This window comes from Ovis canadensis, chromosome 2, assembly GCF_042477335.2.
Source record: "Ovis canadensis isolate MfBH-ARS-UI-01 breed Bighorn chromosome 2, ARS-UI_OviCan_v2, whole genome shotgun sequence".
In the NCBI taxonomy this organism is placed as follows: Eukaryota; Metazoa; Chordata; class Mammalia; order Artiodactyla; family Bovidae; genus Ovis; species Ovis canadensis.
In genome coordinates, this window is record NC_091246.1 from 90,325,722 (window position 1) to 90,346,155 (window position 20,434).

Below are 20,434 nucleotides of genomic sequence, written 5' to 3' on the forward strand. Positions count from 1 at the left end.
CCTGTCTATTCCACTGGCTTGTCGTGATGATTGGATGGCCTCACGTATTTCTAACAATGCCTGGACAAATAAGCAGGCATCATTTAGCCGTTCCCGTGTGGGCAAAATTCACACATCCAGCTATGGGCACTGGATAGAATTTCCCTGAGATGACCTCTTCCCTTCCTTTAATTCTCAGTTCACATCTGATCTCATCTCTTATGCGAACCTGGCGCCCTGTCCAAACGACTAACATCTAGTAGTTTCCAGATAACAGCTGACCTCTCACACATGAATGAAGTGGCTGTCCAGGCTGTACCCCAGTCTCTTTTCAGTGTGAGTTAATAGGACTATATCCTCAGAATCTGATAGCCTCCATAGGGAGTGAAAACCAGAGACAAATAAATAGATGCTTAGATTTAGCAAAGCTGACAACTAGCCTTTTAGGTGAACACTCTGCCTTGGAGCCTGCTGCCCTGCTCTGGCTCTGTCTGCAGCTAAACAGTCTCACTTGGTGTCGGGGGATGTTCAGCTTTAAGGGATCCAATTTGTTATTCCTTTTTTTCTGTGCCGTTTCTCAAGGATTCTCTATCCCTTATTAGTTCCTGGAAAACAGGAGCGAGCAGAGCTGCATGCAGTTCTCACGACTGAGATCATGAGAGCAGGCACCTGCTTGGATCCCTTCAGTGACTCCCTTCAGTGACCTTAATTAAGTGTAATCTATTCAGTTATGCCCCTCTTACTCAAGATATTGAATGCTTTCTGGCCCTTTGAAGATTGTTATTTGCTTGGCTTTGTTTTTGCTCAATTTTTTTTACTGCCTAAAGCTGCCTTGTATGAAGATATATAAACATGCATTTCTGCAAATAAGGCACCCTTGTTTCACTCGAGCCTGGGTTCCCTGCATCCCTCTTCTCGTTGAGTCCAGTCCCCAGGTCCAGGTCTACAAAGACCATGACAACATGGGGTGGTCTAAAATCTGTCACACTGTAGAGCTCTTCATCCCTGATTTGTAGTTAAGTGACATTTTGTCATTTGCACGGAGAAGACTATATCACTTTTCCCCCCAAAATCAGTGTTTACTTTCCATTTGCCTTTGTGCATTCAGTTCAGTCACTCAGTTGTGTCCGACTCTTTGTGACCCCATAAACTGCAGCACACCAGGCCTCCCTGTCCATCACCAATTCCCAGAGTCCACCCAAACCCAAGTCCGTCGAGTCGATGATGCCATCCAACCATCTTATCCTCTGTCGTCCCCTTCTCCTCCTGCCCTCAATCTTACCCAGCATCAGGATCTTTTCCAGTGAGTCAGTTCTTCACATCAGGTGGCCAAAGTATTGGAGTTTCAGCTTCAACATCAATGCTTCCAATGAACACCAAGGACTGATCTCCTTTAGGATGGACTGGTTGGATGTCTTGTAGTCCAAGGGACTCTCAAGAGTCTTCTCCAACACCACAGTTCAAAAGCATCAATTCTTCGGTGCTCAGCTTTCTTTATAGTCCAACTCTCACATCCATACATGACCACTGGAATAAACCATAGCCTTGACTAGATGGACCTTTCTTGGCAAAGTAATGTCTCTGCTTTTGAATATGCGGTCTAGGTTGGTCATACCTTTCCTTCCAAGGAGTAAACGTCTTTTAATTTCATGGCTGCAGTCACCATCTGCAGTGATTTTGCAGCCCAGAAAAATAAAGTCTGATACTCTTCCACTGTTTCCCCATCTGTCTGTCATGAAGTGATGGGACCGGATGCCATGATCTTAGTTTTCTGAATGTTGAGCTTTAAGCCAACTTTTTCACTCCCCTCTTTCACTCTCATCAAGAGGCTTTTTAGTACCTCTTCACTTTCCGCCATAAGGGTGGTGTCATCTGCATATCTGAGGTTATTGATATTTCTCCTGGTCATCTTTATTCCAGCTTGTGTTTCTTCCAGTCCAGCATTTCTCATGGTGTACTCTGCATATAAGTTAAATAACCAGGATGACAATATACAGCCTTGACGTACTCCTTTTCCTATTTGGAACCAGTCTGTTGTTCCACGTCCAGTTCTAACTGTTGCTTCCTGACCTGTATACAGGTTTTTCAAGAGGCAGATCAGGTGCCCATCTCTTTCAGAATTTACCGCAGTTTATTGTGATCCACACAGTCACCACTTGGCTTTGGCATAGTCAAGAAAGCAGAAATAGGTGTCTTTCTGGAACTCTCTTGCTTTTTCCATGATCCATCAGATGTTGGCAATTTGATCACAACTTAATTTTACTTTCCAGCAATGTTCAATGAAGGAGGAAAGATCTGATATCTTGAAAAATCACTGAGGAAATATATTACCTCTTCTTTTTACTTACATTTTCTCTTCCCTTTTTTGGTCAACAAACCTCAAAGTGGAAATAGAAAAGATTGCAGGATCCTTAGGATCCTTTTACAAATTGAAACTACAAATGCCAAGCAAGAGTTAACAATATAAAAATTATATAAATGTAGCACATGAAAAAATGGCTGCTTAACCATTGGAAAGATCCTCTGGAGAATGAAATGACAATCCACTCCAGTACTGTTGCTGGGAGAGGCCTGTGGACAGAGGAGCCTGGCAGACTGCAGTCCATGGGATCCCAAGGAGTCGGACACGACTTAGTGACTGAAAGACAGCAACAACCATTGCATGGACACAGCTAGGACAAGGGTACTGGCTAAGACAAAGAGGTGCCCAAAAAGCAGCAAGACATTCTAACCACTTGAACACCTGGACAGGAGTGGTGGCTACACTTTAGTCTTCTTGAGGGTAACATTGGAGGTTTAATCATCTTGATATAGCCAGAGTTCAGCAGAATGATTGGCACAGAGTAAGTGCTCAGAAATTTTCTCAATTGAAGAGGGCAAATGAAACCAAATTTGACAAATTATTAATTTCTGCAGCAGAGCCAAATGCGAGATCCATGCATATAAAGCTCAGGTATCTTTCACGCCTAGTTAGCTCTTCCAAGAGGGTATCTAGAGGCAGGAGAAAGAAGACCTTTTAAAAGAAGCCTAGCAAAGCTTCCTTCAAAGTTGCTCTTATCAGGAAGTAAGATCCAGATTAGTTCAGTTCAGTTACTCAGTCGTGTCTGACTCTTTGCGACCCCATGAATCGCAGCACACCAGGCCTCCCTGTCCATGACCAACTCCCGGAGTTCGCCCAAACTCATGTGCATCGAGTTGGTGACGCCATCCAGCCATCTCATCCTCTGTCATCCCCTTCTCCTCCTGCCCCCAATCCCTCCCAGCATCGGGGTCTTTTCCAGTGAGTCAACTCTTCGCAAGAGGTGGCCAAAGTATTGGAGTTTCAGCCTCAGCATCAGTCCTCCAATGAACAGCCAAGATTGGTCTCCTTTAGGATGGAGTGGTTGGATCTCCTTGCAGTCCAAGGGACTCTCAAGAGTCTTCTCCAGCACCACAGTTCAAAAGCATCAATTCTTTGACACTCAGCTTTCTTCACAGTCCAACTCTCACATCCATACATGACCAGGGGAAAAACCATAGCCTTGACTAGACGGACCTTTGTTGGCAAAGCAATATCTCTGCTTTTGAATATGTTATCTAGGTTGGTCATAACTTTCCTTCCAAGGAGTAAGTGTCTTTTAATTTCATGGCTGGGATCACCATCTGCAGTGATTTTGCAGCCCCCCCAAATAAAGTCTGACACTGCTTCCACTGTTTCCCCATCTATTTCCCATGAAGTGATGGGACCGGATGCCATGATCTTAGTTTTCTGAATGTTGAGCCTTAAGCCAACTTTTTCACTCTCCTCTTTCACTTTCATCAAGAGGCTCTTTAGTTCTTCATTTTCTGCCATGAGGGTGGTGTCATCTGCATATCTGAGGTTATTGATATTTCTCCTGGCAATCTTGATTCCAGCTTGTGCTTCTTCCAGCCCAGTGTTTCTCATGATGTACTCTGCATAGAAGTTAAATAAGCAGGGTGACAATATATAGCCTAGATGTACTCCTTTTCCTATTTGGAAACAGTCTGTTGTTCCATGTCCAGTTCTAACTGTTGCTTCCTGACCTGCATACAGATTTCTCAGGAGGCAGATCAGGTGGTCTGGTCTTCCCATCTCTTTCAGATTTTCCAGTTTATTGTGATCCACACAGTCAAAGGCTTTGGCATAGTCAATAAAGCAGAAATAGATGTTTTTCTGGAACTCTCTTGCTTTTAATCATAATGAATTAGTTTATTAATCTGATTTTGAATTCTGTCACACTGGAATGTGTATAGATTTGGGAAACTTCTGGCTGTAATTGAATCACATTTCTACTGCTTCATAGCACCTATGGTCTGTTGTTCTTGCACATAGTAGGTACTCAGTAAATGTGGGTATCAAAGGACTTGCTAAAGAGAACCAGTTTTGTTTAATGGCTTGGGAGGATTGTTCAGAAGATAGAAATACTTCCTGTAAAGTGTTTAGCACAGTCCCAGGTGCAGCGGGAACGTTTAATGTTACCTTTTCCTATTTCTTTTACTGTTTTTTGAATTCTCTTATTGACTGAACGAGTGTGTGCATGTCTGCTCAGTTGCTCAGTAGTGTCCTACTCTTTGCAACCCCATGGATTGTAGTTTTCCAGGCTCCTCTGTCTATGGAATTGTCCAGGCAAGAATACTGAAATGGGTTGCCATTTCCTCCTCCAGGGGATTTTCCCGACCCAGGGATGGAACTGGCATCTCCTGTATCTCCTGTATTGTCAGGCTAGTTCTTTACTAATGAGTCACCTGGGAAGCCCTTTAATGAGTGAGGCCAATCTATTTTCAATTCATGTTTCCTAAAGCTGCCAATTTGGGCTTCCCAGATGGCGCTAGTGTCAAGGACTAGCTAGACTGGCAGGCTATAGTCCATGGGATCACAAAAGTGTCAGACACAGCTGAAGAAACTTAGCATGCACACACTCAAGGCTATGAATTTGCAACTTTGCTTCTGCAAGTTTGAAGAATAGTGATTGAATTTCCATTACTTACTAAATTTCTCATTTCATTTTTTAATTCTGACTTGACCATAATTTATCAGGACGATTTAAAATCTCTAAATGATTGCTTTTGTGCTAAGTTGCTTCCAGTGTGTCTGACTCTTTGCGACCTGATGGACCGCCAGGCTTCTTTGTCCAAGGGATTCTCCAGGGAAGAATACAGGAGTGGGTTGCTGTGCCCTCCTCCAGGGGATCTTCCCGACCTAGGGATGGAATCCAGGTCTTTTATGTCTATCTGCATTGGTAGGCAGGTTCTTTGCCACTGCTACTGCTGCTGCTAAGTCGCTTCAGTCGTGTCTGACTCTTTACCACTATGCTACCTTTTTTAATATTAATTGCAGGCATTCTGATGTGAGCATGCAACTTATAATATGTTTGCTCTGGAGGAATTATAGATATTTTCTGGGTAGTCTAATATATGATAACTTTCATGGGTGATTTATAAATATTTGATAGAAGTTATATTTTCTAGTCTAGGTGATAGTGGCCCTGTATATAAACCTCTGGTTTTAGTCTTTTACATCATATTTCAGGCCTTCTTTCCTCTATTATTTTTCTGTATTTTTTACCAGCATACAGCACTGGACTAAATGTCAGTGCTACCATGTTTCTGTTTGCGTTACTACATATGCTGCATTTTCCCACTAAACCTCCTATAATATTTGAAATTTAGTTCCATGCTCTTAAAATTTAATTATAGATCCAATTGCATTTCCATGTATATTGACCTTTTTTCTCAAATGTAACATGTTTTTATTGAATTGTCCTGGATGTTAATGACATTAATATTGATATTAATTCTTTATCAAGATCTCATTGACGTTATCATTGCCACCTCTAATTACATCCTTCATTATATTTTCTTGCTCTGTATTTGCCCATCTTTTTTGTTGTTGTAGTTTTAGTATTAATAAGTATTTAGTATTATTTGAATTTCAGCTTTTCTTCCTCTTCAAGGTAATAGTGGGGTTTATGTTTAAAGCAATCAACAGATGTTTTCATTCATAAGTAGCTTGTATTTATTATCTTGAGTGCTGTATATTTGGGTCTTAAGTGCATTGATATCTGCTTTACTGTTAATATTACTTTTACGTTTTCTTAAAGCTACTGAATTAATTTGTTTTATTATGTATCTGGTTTTGCTGGGTCTCTGTTGCTGTGCGGGCTTTCTCTAGTTGTGGTGCTTGGGCTTCTCATTGCAGCAGCTTCTCTAGTTGAGGAGCAGGGGCTCCAGGTGCACAGGCTTCAGTAGTTGCGGCTCATGGGCTGAGTAGGTGCGACTCCCAGACTCTAGAGCACAGGCTCAGTACTTGTGGCTTATGCGCTCTGTGGCTCTGAGGCATGTGAGATCCTCTTGGACCAGGGATCAAACCAGTGTCCCTTGCATTACAAGGCAGATTCTTAAGCACTGGACCACCAGGGAAGCCCTTTTACATATTTTTTTTTGACACTTGTCATACTCCTTTCAATTCTCCATTGCCATTGATTTAAACCCAGTATACTTTTGAAAGCAATTTAGAGTTTCTCTTGTGTTTTGAATGAAAAATTGCAAAATTAAAACTGCAAAAATTAACCTATTGGGGGAGTTCCCTGGTGGTCCAAAATCACTGCAGATGGTGACTGCAGCCATGAAATTAAAAGATGCTTACTCCTTGGAAGGAAAGTTATGACCAACCTAGATACCATATTCAAAAGCAGAGACATTACTTTGTCAAGAAAGCTCCGTCTAGTCAAGGCTATGGTTTTTCCCCTGGTCATGTATGGATGAGACAGTTGGACAGTGAAGAAAGCTGAGTGCTGAAGAATTGATGCTTTTGAACTGTGGTGTTAGAGAAGACTCTTGAGAGTCCCATGCCCTCAAGGAGATCCAACCAGTCCATCCTAAAGGAGATCAGTCCTGCGTGTTCATTGGAAGGACTGATGTTGAAGCTGAAACTCCAATACTTTGTCTACCTGATGCGAAGAGTTGGCTCATTGGAAAAGACTCTGATGCTGGGAGGGATTGGGGGCAGGAGGAGAAGGGGATGACAGAGGATGAGATGGCTGGATGGCATCACTGACTTGATGGACAGGAGTTTGAGTGAACTCTGGGAGTTGGTGATGGACAGGGAGGCCTAGCGTGCTGCGATTCATGGAGTCACAAAGAGTCAGACACAACTGAGTGACTGAACTGAACTGAACTGGTGGTCCAGTGGTCAGGACTTCCACTGCTGTGGGCCTGGGTTCAGTCCCTAGTCATGAAGCTAAAATCCCGCAACCTGCATGGCACACCCAAAAATAAATAAATACATTTTAAAAAGTAATTTAAACCAATTTTACTGTTCCCTTCTAGTTCTTATTGGGGCTCTTGCTTTTAGCCAATAGGGTAAGTGTTCATAGGAGACATGATGGGAATGGGTATGCACATGAATTTATGTTCAAGTATAAGCAGACAAGAGGCTCTAAAAGACTAGTGAAAATAAATTGACGGTTTATTTAAGAAAATAAAAACATGGTGATTTTGAATGTGCTTACCATGATGGTCGCAGAAGGCAATGGCACCCCATTCCAGTACTCTTGCGTGGAAAATCTCATGGACGGAGGTGCCTGGAAGGCTGCAGTCCATGGTGTCGCTGAGGGTGGGACACGACTGAATGACTTCACTTTCAGTTTTCACTTTCATGCTTTGGAGAAGGAAATGGCAACCCACTCCAGTGTTCTTGCCTGGAGAATCCCAGGGTCAGGGGAGCCTGGTGGGCTGCCGTCTATGGGGTCGCACAGAGTTGGACATGACTGAAGCGACTTAGCAGTAGTAAGTCATGATGGTAAGTTGAATGCAGCAGGCAAAATTAATGCCATGTATTTCAAATGTGATGGCTGGAAAATATTTTGGAGTCCTGTGGTCAGTAAGGCCGTAATCAACTTAAACAATTCTCATTGTAAGATGGAGCATATGAAGATATAGCAGTGAGTCTGGTATTCTTATCTAGCTTGTAAACTTACTCTAAAGACAGTTCTCATCCTGAGAATCAAAATCTTTTTGAATGATGATGATACTGTTGGCTATCATTAATGATTACAGCTTCTGACCTGTTTTTTAGGACATACTGAATCTGCATCCAGCCACAAATATAGTTAAGGAAACAACTAGAAGATCTACCAGAGTGTCACATAAACTACTCTTTTTTGATGGCTACCCTGTGAGCTTTAACCAAGAAAGCAGGTGAATCAAGTTAGGTCTGAGGGAGAGCATAAGGGCAGGGCACCATGCTCTCCATCTGTTCCTGGAAGCCTTTCATGGCCTCTCTTTAGGGATCCACTATCCAGCATTGGACTGGAGCAAGCTAAAGCAGTGAGAGGAAGATTTAGGCAAAGGTCTTCCCTGTGCTCCAGGCCCTCAGCTTTGGAGTCTTACTTGACTAGTGAGTAATGCATTCCTGAACAAAAAATATGAAATTGGAGTTTTACTGCCACCTATGGGATGTAGTCAAATACTGGCTTAGAGCCTGGCTATATTGGTCTCTCGAACTTCAGCTGGGAAGAAGGCAGGAAATTAGAACGAAAGAACATTTTGATGTCCTACTAATTTAAAAGCAAAAAAAAAAAAAAAAGTAGAAATAAAGCAAAAACAATTCTTCTTCATAGTAGAGATCCTAGTGATGTGACCAGTATGCTTTTGGATGCACATATTCATCTTACTCCAAAGTAGGTTTACACATATAACGGGCATAATTGTATAAATTAAACCAAAAAAGAGACACATATTTAATTAACAATTTATTTGTAAATGTTATCCCTGAGCTGACTTACATTGTGTCTAGCACCATGTAAAGATAAGCTGTAATAACTGACTCTTGGGATGAAGGCATTGGGTTTTTGTTTTTTGCTTTCTCAAAGAATCCTTGAATTCTGCAATGCAAATTTACTCCCCCACCTCTATGATCAATTACCTGCAAGTTCTGCACATTAATAATTTCTTTCTTTTTAAATATACAATTTTTTAATTTTTAAATTAATATTTTGGCTACTCTGGGTCATAATGCTGTGCTTGGACTTTATCTAGTTACAGCAAGGGGTACTATTCTTTGTTGTGGTAAGGAAGTTTCTCACTGTGGTGGCTTCTCTTGTGACTCACAGGCTGTAGAGCACGGGCTCAGTAGTTATGGTGTTAGGACCAAACTGAAGCCAGGACAGGCTCTAAGGGGCAGGCTAGGCCTGATGTTTAGTCTCTAGGAAAGCTGAGGCACGGGGAACTCCCACAGGCAGTGTAGCTCGACCAATCAGAAAAAATCCCCATAGCCCCCCGCCCACATAAGCTCTTAGCCTACAGTTTACAAGTAATTAATAACAGGCCAGAAGCATTCTGCCAGGGCCTTGCTGAGAAGTCGAATGAATAGTAAGGAAGAGCTGTAGGGTAATCAGCATGGCTACGAGCCAGCAGAGACTGATTTGTAAGGACCCCACCTAAGAGCTGGACATGACCGAGTGACTAAGCACACGCACACACATGCTCTCAACCCAGAAGCAGGTGTGTTTCAACTTTAACCTATGCCCTCGGGAACCACAGGGCCAACAATGTTGTAAACACCTGTGCATTCTTCTCTCATTCTCACATGCCTTGCCTGGTTTTAATTTGTGGAATCAGATCTGTAGTCAGAATTTCTTGGGTAAAATGTACACCAGCAAGAAAATTAGCTCTTTCTTCTAAAAACAGCGTTAGTGCACATAGTTTAAAAATGAACAGGGTTCTTCTTCAGCAAGCTTGAATCTTCTTCCCACCAGCCACAAAATTAGACTCCCGTTCCTAGTCTCTTTACAGTGAGGAATGGTCATGAGAATGAATTCTGGCCAGTTGAACATGGTTGGAAGTCATGTTTTCCTTGCACAGGTCTGGCCCTTGAAAACACAGCCATGTACTCCATCAGGCGTTTTCCCTTTACCAAGAAGAGGAATAAACCCAACACCACAGAGACATTTAAAATCACATATTGTTGATAGCAAAGGCGTTGTAGGGAAGTGTCCCTGATTCACTGTTTGGGAGAGAACCATCTGGTCAGGAATGCTTACACTGAGGTGTTAACATGGATGGAAGATAAACCTCTATTGTGCTCAAAATGCAGTTATTTTCATGTTTTTCTGTTTGAGCAGCTAATATTAATTGCCTTAACAGACCAAAGTCTGTAACAAAATAATGAAGAAAGTTTGCCATGAAAAGTTACATCTCAGCTTCTAGTAAGAAATGGAATATTTCCTGCCATATTAGTAAACAAGGATGTTACAGTCATCAGCGATTGCAGCCCTTCCCAGGAGCCTGTGAGCCCTGAGGGAACTCCGGAAGGAGAACACATGCCATCTAGCAGCCCTCTTACTGTAGCCACTCCCTACAGTGAGCCCTGAGGAAAAGAAGATCAGGATGTGTCAACACAAGAAACTGGCCCCAGACAGCCAAGGTGCAGAGCAAAGGAATGATTCCGGTCAGCCCAGACTCTTGCATCTTCCATACATAGAAAACTGCTAAATTCCTTTACTGGGCATATCTAATTTTAGTTCAGGATAATCTTTTGATGTTCAGACTACCTGCCCTTTGTTGCAAAACTTCTAGGTAACCTGGGTTTTCCCCATTCCTCCTCGGGGCAGTCCTCTCAGGATGACTTAAGATGTTGTCTCCCAGGCTTGAAGTCCTAAAATTTCCCATTGAATAAAACATAACTCTCAATTTTTAGGACATGAATAATTTTAAAGTCGACACAAGGGACAGCATATACCTTCCAAAAAAACAAAAAAGATAAATGATTTATTATAACGAGGTTATTTAAAGAAGCATAAGTTAAAAAAAATAGCGTAAGTCATTTACATTTCTGAAACTTTCTTTTTTTGGAAACCCTATGTATTTTAAATATAAAGCCTTGAATTTCAGATTTTTGTAGCTGATACAGAAAATACAATCTAGATTGCTTGCTTGGATTTGACAAACAATAGTATTAACATAATTGATTAGAGAGTTATGAGAATCATTTTATTATTTTCTGAATTTTCTGTGAAATTTATTCAATGGGGAAAGCACACTTCACTCATCCTTTGGACAATCTCCAAGGCAAGGCAGCTATAGTCCTCCCCTTCTAAATAGCTGCTGACTCCTTGGAGGCACTTTTGGGACAACTTTCCCAAGCAAGGACAAGCTAGAAGATTGTCTATTTTCATCTTCTGCTCTGGCTCCAGACTGGCTAGAGAGTAATTTAACAAGCAGGTCTTACTCCAAACTATACTGTAGTTTTCTGAGTGGAACAGGTTTAAGATCTGGAACAGATTGAGAATCCAGTGGTAGACACAGGTGGCTTGCCTAGTTGTAGTGAAAAAAAAGAAAATGAAAGCCGGTCCTGTCATGCTTGCGTGATTGATCTGATATCTCAAAACGGAGGATTTCCTGCTTTTCACAGCTTTGAGCCCAGGAGAGGCTGAAGCAAGGTATCACTAGCACCATTAGCAAATAGATTTTGCCATTCCGCTCAGTGATTCAGCGGACCACGGAGAAATGGCACGCGCTGCTGCGGTTCAAGTGAGCCCAAAGCTCCTTTGGCTGCGCCCCAGCGGCCGGGAGGGCGCACCCGAATTCGCCGTAACGCACCGACAGCGCCGCCCACCCAGGGGGACCCGCCTCCAGGTTCAGCGCCGCGAACTCTAGCGCGGGATCCACCGGGAGAACCCGGGAGTCCCCGTCGGCAGGAGCCTCGGCCCCGGGGGAGGCGCCGCCGGGGCTCAGGCAGCGCGTGGGGCCGCCGGAGCCGAGGAAATTTCCTTTTCGGGTTCGACTGCCCACGGCAGCTTTGCCGCGGCTTCGCTCAGAGCCTTTGATTTCTGCACCTGCTCCTGCGTTCACCCTCCCCTTCCTGGGAAGAGATTTTAGCCAGAGCGGTTTACACCGTGCCTGTTGATGCTGCGACTGATGGCTTGAAATCAGAGCATGTCGTGGTATGTTTTCAGACTCAAGGTTGTTTCTGGGGAAAAAGACTAATCCAGGGAAAGGGGACAGGCATCTAAAATCTGGACAGGTATCTACGAAGTAATGGGATCCCCCAGTCCTGCGAGTGGAATGACATAGGGACACGGCTGATGCGCGACTCAAACTTACTGGAGCCTGAGGCAGAGGTAAGCTTTGTTTCTATAGGCTTCCTTTTATGATTTTTAATGGTTTATTTTTCCTACAGCTTTAAATTGGTGGAGAAATATTGAAACTATTATTTAAAATATTAATATTAATAAGCATATATTATAAACTGTTATTAACATTAAAATGCACAGCAACATTTAAAATATTGAAACTATTATTTAAAATACTATTAATGATTAACATTGAAATTTTAAATATTGAAGCTATTATTTATTAATAGCTGCATAATTATTATACACTGTCAATTATTCATATTCAAATTCACAGCACCTTTAAAAATTTACGTTTTATTTATACCCAAACCAGAATTCATTATACTTTTTTCTTCATTCTAATAAAAGGAAACTAATCAGTTTTCAAAATATGCTTCTTTAATTATCTTGTCATTATTAAGAATCGCTATTTTGACATTTTTTGTGGTTTTAAAGAATTTTTAATTAACTTCAGCTCACTGGAATTTCTTTTGCAGCATCCCACTGTGACTGGTATTTGCTATAAATTTTCAAGGTCACTTCTGGTTTTGCTTAAGATTGTACTAAATCGAATTTGTGAGTCACTTGGGAAGATACAAACACAAAACTGATTTTATATTACACATTACTGATAATGCATCTTGCTTGTCTGTGTGTGTGTGTCTGTGTGTGTGCGTGTGTTAGTCGCCCAGTCATGTCCCACTCTTTGCAAGACCATGGATTGTAGCTCGCCAGGCTCCTCAGCTCATGGAATTCTCCAGGCAAGAATACTGGAATGGATGCTATTCCCTTCTTTAGAGGATATTCCCAACCCAGGGATTGAACCTTATTGTCTCCTTATTGCAGCGGGATTCTTTACCACCTGACCACCAAAGAAGCCCCACATCTTGCCTGAAACTGCTTAAAATGAATTTCTGCAGAACCTAAATCATCAAAATACATAAGAGCCAAGTCAGTGGCTGCTTTTTGCATATCAGATGTATTTACATGAAAATAAATTTCCTTTGTTAAATACTCAAAACGTGAATGCACTTAGTTTGGATTTTTATATTCCTATCTAAATGTCAAAGTTGAAATCAGGACGTCTATAATCTAACTTTAAAAATATGCTTATAGCCCATAATAATTGCTACTTTCATCCAGTTATTCCTGCATTTCCAATTTCTAATTCCTGTTTTCCCATTTATGTTCAAGTTCAGAAAGTGCGTTCATATCTATCCCAAGCATTTACATTTATTAACACACTTTCAGGGCTTCCCAGGTGGCTCGGTAGTAAAGAATCCACCTGACAGTATAGGAGCCCTAAGAAACAGGGGTTCAGTGCCTGGATTAGGAAGATTCCCTGGAGGAGGAAATGGTAACACACTCCAGGATTCTGGGTGGGATAATCCCATGGACAGAGGAGCCTGGTGGGTAAATCCATGCGGTCGCAAAGAGTTCAAGCAAGAGTTGAACACCACTAAGCCTGCGGGCAACATACTTTCAAACTTACTGTGTTTCATTTGTTGGAAGCAACATGGTGGGCCTCCTATGAGTAAGCTGTTTTGTTTTTGTTTTGTTTATTTATTTATTTGGCTGTGGTGGGTCTTAGTTACTGCTTGCAAGGTTTTCCATCATCCTTACAGTGTGATCTTTAGTTTTGCCTGTGGGACCTAGTTCCCTGAGAGGGATGAAACTGGGCCCCCTGCGCTGGGAGCCCGGAGTCTAAGCTACTGGACCACCAGCGAATTCCCCGAACAAGCTGTTTTATTTCAAGAAGGGTTTATGGAGGGTTTTAGTAGAGCTTTATAAACTTTTACCATTTGGTTTAAATAGCATCCTGCCAAATTAAACTGTATGAAAGTGTATAATCTCTTTGTGCCAAAATCCTTTAGATTTTAGCACAACATACATTGTCACTTGATACTATATCTTTTACTGTTTGGCAGACATCTTTGTGTGTGAAGTGCCATGATTGCACATGACCTTGATATGCATCAGATGTCTATTTATGTTTTTAGTATGGATTTTAGAATAGGAAAACTGAAAAATACATTTATCCTCTGTACAGTACTACAAAAGCTTATCATATGTCAAGTCACAAAAGCCATTTCCCTCTCCAAGACATACAGTAAAGAATTTCAAATCAGCACTTATACCCGTGGCATTTGTTTATTGTACACCCACTTGGCCAACAGCCATTCAGGCATCTACAATTACATACTTCTCACGTATGACTGAGAGATTTCACTTTCACTTTTCACTTTCGTGCATTGGAGAAGGAAATGGCAACCCACTCCAGTGTTCTTGCCTGGAAAATCCCAGGGACAGAGGAGCCGGGTGGGCTGCTGTCTCTGGGATCACACAGAGTCGGACACGACTGAAGCAACTTAGCAGCAGCAGCAGCAGCAGCAAGTACCACAGCAAAGGTATCCCTCTTTTTTTCCCTGAAAATTACCTGTAAAAGTTACTGTAAGTATCTTCTGATGTGAGAACCCAGTTTTCCATTACTTATTTTTGGATTTTTTAATATAATTGAAATTTTTAAAAAAGACATTATTTTTATGTATCATTCTCTATGAGACTGAAAGTTTCAACATAGAAGGTACTGAATTAGATTTATTTATCAGTGTTTCTTAAGGCAATTCCACCATCTGCCACTTTGATACTCAATTAATACATGTGACGTGAACTGAATGAATGAATGAGTAGATAAGTGTTACCATCAATTACTCACTTTTGTTTAGAATACTGAAGATTGAATTTAGGTGTTAAGAATAAACAGACTCAGTGTCTGGATTTCTACACAGAGACCACTGCACAAATATGTTTCCAGTGAGGCAGTGGAGATCTTCACTTGTGGAGATTTCTTTCATCAAAACACAGGATTTTCTACCTAAATGCTCATTGCTGGATTAGTTCATTTTGTGTTTATTCAATCATTCAGTAAAAATATGTTTGGAAATGCCATCCACTAAAAGAGAGCAGAATAAATTTGATCTCACACACACAAAGAGAAAACTAAAAGAGTTTGATAAGAATTTAATAAATAAAAAATTATATTTAATGAAATGGAAAGCTGAACATATTTCCTAAATCTTAATACAACGTGAAGGCAAATATCCTTATATGAAAATATAAATATGACAAGTATAAATAAATAATAAATAAATCAGGGAAATAATCACTTAAGGACTGATGACCCTAGAGCTAAGTTTTTAACATCCTTGCTTAATACTACAAAATATATGCTTAAGTAATTCAGTAAATTTTGTGACTAAAGCAGAAATCAGAAACTTCTGAAATGACCACAGGTGAGTGTGCAAGGCTGATGTGACATCTTAGTGAGTGAGAGTCATTTCAAGGTGAGTTCAGATCTCCACCCATCTTTCTTAACCTTTCTTGCAAGCTGGTTGACGACGAGAGGGCTTTCATCATCTCCACTCTGAGGATTTCCCAGGCGCAGTCGCTGTATCCCTTCTCTTGCAGGTAGACATGGATGCCCTGGAAGTACCTCTTCACAGCCAGGGTGGGGCCCATCCTTCCCAGGGCAGAGTCTTCCTCGCCCATCACCTGCCCCAGGCAGGCCTCCAGGTCGTCCAGCTGCTGATGGAGTCCAGTGCGGAGCTGCTCCAGGAGGGCAGTGTCCCAGGCAGCAGAGGAGCGCTCTGTGTGGAAGAGGTTGAAGCTCTGCTGGAGCATCTCATGGAGCACAGAGATGGCCTGGGCCTCCTGGAGCTGGCCGCCCTCCACCATCTCCTGGGGGAAAAGCGAAGTCTTTTCTGTCCTGCAGACAGAAGCGAGAGGAGATTCTCCTCATTTGGCCCAGGAGTCTGAGGTTCTTCCTGCCAACCAGCATGTGGTTCTGGGACAGGTCACAGCCCAGGGATCCTCCTGGGCCGTAGCTGACCAGCACCAGGGCCATGAGTAGAGAGAGCACGAAGGCCATGGGGAAGAGGCGGCTGCTGCTGGGCTGACTGAGACCGCCTCTGGTGGAACTTTGAGGTAGGTTCTCTGATGCCAGACTTTCTAAGTGAGGCCATTAAATAGGGAACATGGTAATTTTCATTTTCTAGTCATTTCTCTACACTTTTACTTCCTTTTTTGATTTTCATTTATGTATTTACAATATGATCAAAGAAAATGACATCAATCTAAACTATTAATATTGTGTATTTCCCAATAACTTCCTATGTGCCCATCCAAATGGATATTTATCAATCAAATGAGAAAGGTCTTTTTCTTAACTCAGGAGTGATGTATGTGGGTAATTACACACATTATTGCTTTTTGTCTCTCATGCATAAATGTTGCTCCCTTCTTGTCCATAAACACATCTGCAGCCCTGATCTTAGGCTCCACTTTACCCTCTTACTTTACATAGGAAACCAGGCTCCCTCAGCTCTGTATTTCTGTATTTATAAAGTATTTACCAGTTCCCTCTGGTAATTAAGCTCTTTGAAATAAATGATGTTAGTCTTTAGTGTTTGATTTAGAGAAGATTCTGAATATTATGAGTCCATGAGCTCCCCCCATGTTTCTCTTCCTTCTAGAACACGTTCCTGCAGGTCCATGAGGTTGTGCTTCAGGGAACCATGGAGTCAGGACTATTGCAGACATGACGCTTTCTTTCCACCATTTTCATACTGGAGACCTGTTGTCCTCCACTGGCTGGGCCAATACCCCCACCAGAATCCTGGTTCTTGTCAGGGAACATGGGTGAGGAGACTAATTCCAGGAAGATTGTGTTTCCCCAGCAGCACCTCACTCTCAGGGAGAGATCACATGGCGCCACCCCCTGTCCTCTGGGTGACAGAGTCCCCTTGCTCACCTGCTGGACTCCCTCCCTGCAGACAGGCTCACCACAGCCTGAGGATGCGAAAAATCTCCTTTCTGTGGAGGGCTTGTTTACTTGTTGGGAAAATGGATGGTCTTCCTAAACCCCCACCTTCTCCTCTGGAATGTTTGTGTGAAGGACCTGTGTCCCCAGTGGTGACCCCTCTTCTCCTGGCCCATATCCCCAAGTGTCCTAAGTGTCAGTATTGCCCACATGCTGAGAGTAGGGTGCATTTGTGCAGGTAGACAGAGGAATTATCCAACTGCCATTATGTTACCTTTAGTAGAGAGATAATTTTCATTTTACCAAGTGTAGATTTTATCATTCAGCTCTCCTTATTTTATGAACACGTGTGATGTTCAGAGTTTCTGAGTTGGAGGAATGAGATTCAGTGGTGTTGCTGTCTCTCATCAGAAGTTTATGTCACAGAACCCAGTGAGCTTCAGTTGCTCCTTCAGTCAGTTGATTCCACTGGGCTCCTTTGTTCCTCTGTCTCTGTCTTCCTCTGAGAATGCAGGGCAGTGAGACTCACGCTACTCAGTCGCGGGAAATAGCCTTCTTTCTTTGCTTGTGGGTGATTCTTCAGTTGAAGTTGTTTTAATTTATATTGACATACTGGACAAGATTAGTCTCACTGCTCCTACTCTAGTCCTAATTCATGATGAGGTGAGATCAATAAAAGGAAGTAAAGAAAGCCAGAGGGGCTGTACTCTATCATTTTCAAGGCTTTAGATTTTTTTTTGTTTTTCTTTGCAACTTTCCTAGAAAGTAAAATTCGAGATGAGAAAACAAATGTAGACCAAAAAAAAAAGAAAACAAATGTCAATCTGAATGTCATGAATATGAAAAAAGGGAAGTGGCTTTCCCCTGACACAATGACGTATTCTGAGTTAGCAAACTTCAGTGCAGCAGAAGTTTGGCTGGGACAGAGCTGGGTCTGCCAGAAACTCAATGAAGGAAATGTTCTGGGTCCGTTGACTGCCTTTTGCTTTGCAAGATCAGTTACCTCATTTTTCTTTCATTTAATCCATGTAAGATCAGTTTCAGGAGAGAAGGAAGAAGTCACACCCATCAGCTCATAAGAAACTGATAAGCAGAACCTCAGCTGGTATAACACTAACCCTCTCTGGCAGAATCGTGGGGACCAGCCTTGCTGAGCATCTGTCCTGGTGATAAATCCACTCAACAATGAGAAGATGCTTTGTGAAAGCTAGAATTAAATAAAAGGGAATCAGATAATTATAAAGATCCTTGTGTTAATTTGGGTAATAGTAATCATAATATTAACAAGTAATAACTGAATTTTGTTTGCTACTAATGGACTTGCCATTTTAAGCTCTTTAAAATATTAACTCAGATCTCTCATTAACCCTATTTGGATCACGCCATTTATACAACTGGAGAGAAATATCAATCTGGAGCATTGAACTATTCCCAATGTACCAAATACAAAGGTACACCTAAGGAGCTTTACAATGATTTGTCTGAACAAGCCCATTAAAAGAGTGAAGGGTTCACATGAACATGATACTGGGAAACCAACAAAATAAGCTGAAGGAGGAGAATGAGATGACAAAAGCCCTTAATCCCCTGCAAATGCTAAATGGCTTTGTGGGGCAATAAGGGAGGTGGTCTTTGGTCTAGAGAAATCTCTTTAAGGTCTAATCAAAACAAACAAAATTGCTCTTGAGTAGTTAGAGGGGTATAGATTTTTCTGTTAATTGAAAAAAATAAATAAATGAGGGGACTTTGCTACAGGTGAGGATAATCAAAACAAACAAAATTGCTCTTGAGTAGTTAGAGGGGTATAGGTTTTTCTGTTAATTGAAAAAAATAAATAAATGAGGGGACTTTGCTACAGGTGAGGATCTGGCCCTTTCACACTGTGACCTGGATTCAGTCCCTGGTATGAAAAAGGACGTCCCACAAGCCATGAGGCAGTAAATCTAAGATTTTATGAGTGATTTCTGTAATGAGATATAGTAAAATAACTCTATTAACCCTATAAGAGCTGACCCCTGGGATCTTTGTATTTTAAATTCTTGACTTTTCTGTGAGTTTAAGAACAAAGGAAGAGCATCAATTTCCAGCCACATGAACCCTGACTTTTCTCCTTTAAGATGACAGCTAAACTGTCACTTGGCATCTTCTTCTATACCCATTGTGTTCCCTGGCCTCCAGCAGGCTCTGATAGAAGTTCAGGGTGGAGATCAGGAAAGAGGCACTCTGTGCTCTGGGAAACTAACGCAACAGACCAGCAGAGAGTTAGATAATTTTCCTGAGAAAAAGTTATGAACCGTTTTTGCAACTTCTCATAGGTAGAAGAGCACTACAATCATTCATGGAGATGCCTGTTCCTGCTGACTCTCAGCCACCTTCTACCAAGTGATGGCATGCAACCCCTTTACCACACTCACATTTATATACTGACCCCTCTAAAACCTTGAAGCAGCTCCTCAGAGCTGCGTAGACTCTGTCCTCTTGGCTAGAATCCTCAGTAAGTCCACCCAAAAAACTGAACTCCCGGCAGTCATGTTGCCAGTATTCTTTCAGTTGACAAGAATCCTGTGTGGTGTTCCCTCCCTTTTAAGGTTGAGGTCATAGGACTCAATTTTAAGTCCTTTTCTCATTTTATACTCTTTTCCCATTTGATCAGTTTTTCTGTTTCATGCTTTATATTTAATGAAATTGCTTGTAAATTGCCATCTCCAATATCCAATGGACATTTGCACTGATATGTTTACTTATTACCTATAGTGGTTAACTTTTTATATCCTCCACAGCTTGGTCCATATTCTACTGGCAGTATTCCAATTTTCTCCCTTTTATTGTAGAACTCAACCTAACTGATATTCATTTCTGCTACTAATTAGTACTATTTTTAAAATAGTTAACATTTTAATATGAATTAACTGATTACTGATTTGATATAATTTCCTTTTAAAAAATCAAAGTTATAAAAATGATTGAATTAGTTGTTTATATCTAGGTCTTGAGAGCAACACGCAACCTGGCTAAAGGAAGTGTATTTTTCATTCTAATCTGCATATAAAAAAAAATGGGTCAAGGACTTGTAAAATAAATTCTTTAATCAAGTTGTGCAATTCAGCTTGGTGTTTCTTTTTTAAAGAAAAAAGCAAAGGATGCGTTTTAATAGTAAAAACTTAATGAACGAGAAAAATTATAAGCTGACTAAATATAAAATATGTACTTTCCCTTAAGCATACATACATAATATTATATGAACAAAATAATTTAAGTAAATATAAATAGATAAATAAATATTAAAGTAGATAAATGTCCATGTAGATAAATAAGTAGATAGATCAGCTTGAGTATCTGTGAGGGAGTAGTTCCTGTAGAGTAGAACATGTTATCCTTTAATCTTCCTGAAAACCTTTGACAAACTGAATCAATTCAGGCCATGATGACAGCAGAAATGAGAGTCTTCCACGTGGCAGCGCAGGAGGAAGTGTGGTCTGTTGGTCCATGAGAATCATTTTCATGTTGAACCAGGTGTGTG

At 41.3% G+C, this 20,434-nt stretch overlaps 1 pseudogene; it reads right to left on the reverse strand.

Annotated features, from left to right (window-relative positions):
• Positions 1 to 15,434: 15,434 nt before the first annotated feature.
• Positions 15,435 to 16,023, reverse strand: LOC138434596 (interferon omega-1-like; annotated as a pseudogene).
• Between the last annotated feature and the right edge of the window lie 4,411 nt (positions 16,024 to 20,434).